Source organism: Penaeus chinensis, chromosome 7 (genome assembly GCF_019202785.1).
Source record: "Penaeus chinensis breed Huanghai No. 1 chromosome 7, ASM1920278v2, whole genome shotgun sequence".
Lineage (NCBI taxonomy): Eukaryota > Metazoa > Arthropoda > Malacostraca > Decapoda > Penaeidae > Penaeus > Penaeus chinensis.
In genome coordinates, this window is record NC_061825.1 from 39,648,188 (window position 1) to 39,650,173 (window position 1,986).

The following is a 1,986-nucleotide window of genomic DNA, read 5'->3' on the forward strand; positions in this document are numbered from 1 at the left end:
GATACAGGGGCAGACAATAGATAGATAACAGGGGCAGTAGATAGATAAATAGACAGAGCAGATAATAGATAGATAGACAAGGGGCAGAAAGAATAGATAGAAAGACCAAGGGGCAGATAGATAGATAGATAGAGAAACAGGGCAGATAAGATTGATAAATAGACAGGGGCAGATAGATTGATAGATAGCAGGGCTGATAGATAGATTGATGGACAAGGGGCAGATATAGATAGATCGACAGGGGCAAGATAGATAGATAGATAGACAGGGTCAGATTAGATTGATACTATGCAGGGGCAGATAGATTGATAAATAGAAACATGCAGATAGATTGATAGATAGGCAGGGGGCATATAGATGAAGATAGCAGGGGCAGATAGATTGATAGATCGACAGGGGCAGATAGATTGATAGATAGGAGGGCAGATAGATTGTCTATATAGGCATGGGACAGATAGATTGATAATAGAACAGGGGCAGATAGATTGATAGATAGACAGGGGGCAAATAGAATGATAGATAGCAGGGCCGATAGATAGATAATGACAGGGGCAGATATATTGATAGATGAACCAGGGGCAGATAGATAGATAGATAGACAGGGGCAGATAGATATATAATAGACAGGGCAGATAGATAGATCGATAGAACAGGGGCAGATAGATAATAGATAACAGGGGCAGATAGAATAGATTTATCGACGGCAGATAGATTGATTAAATAGACAGGGGCAGATAGATGAAGATAGCAGGGGCAGATAAGATAATTGATGACAGGGGCCAGATAGATCGATTGATAGAACAGGGGCAGATTATGATAGAATAGATAGAACAGGGAGGGGCAGATGAGATTGATAGATGGCAGGCAGATAGATGAATATAGACAGGCAATAGATTGATAGATAGTCAGGGGCAGATAGATATATTGAGGACAGGGGTCAGATAGATAGATACTAGACAGGGGCCAGATTAGATAGATAATAGATAGACAGGGGCAGATAGATTGATAGATGGCAGTGGCAGATATATAGATAAATAGACTCGGGGCAGATAGATTGACAGATAGGCAGGGGCAATAGATTGATAGATAGGCAGGGGCAAACATAAAAAAAAAAAAAAGATAGATTGATAGATAAGACAGGGGCAGATAGATTGATAGATAGGCAGGGCCAGATAGATTGCAGAAAAGGCTGGGGCAGATAGATTGATAGATAGACAGGGGCAGATAGATTGAAAGATAGACAGAGGCAGATAGATTGATAGATAGGCCAGGGCAGATAGATAGATAGAATAGACAGGGGCAGATAGATTGTTAGAAGACAGGGGCAGATAGATTGATAGAAGACAGGCAGATAGCTTGATAGATAGCAGGTCTTTGTCTTAGAGAGAAAGTTTAGGCAAGTGTTACCGCATAGATGATAGATAGGGCAGATATTAGAGTGCGCAGATAGATAGATGAGCAGACCTGGGTGGCTAACAGATAGATATAAGACAAGAGTTGGTTACTAGATAGGTGACTGGTCGGTTACGAAAAGTACACAGAAGGAACGATAGAGAGAGATAACGGCGATAGATACTGAGCAAGTAACGAAATAAAATTTTCAGTATAGACAGAGTGTGTGATGAAAAACGGATAGTACCTATCATTAATGAGTATAACATCATAAGTCTATTAAAAAGATATTAGACAAGAATATAAACACAAAGAGAGAAAAACTGATGAGGAAAGAGAGAGAAGGAAAAATAGTAACAGAAATAGAATTAAACACAAAACATTAATGAACCACAAAACACAAAAAACTCTCTCTCTCGCTCTCTCTCACTCTCTCTCTCATCTTCTACTGCTCCTCATCTCCATCTTCTCTCTGTCTCTCCGAACTAAAGACCACACCCACTCTCACTCCTTCTCAGACCTCACTCTTCCTCTTCTTCTCTATTCTCTCCTTAACTCTCTCACTTCTCTACTCCTTCTCACTCTTCTTCGCCC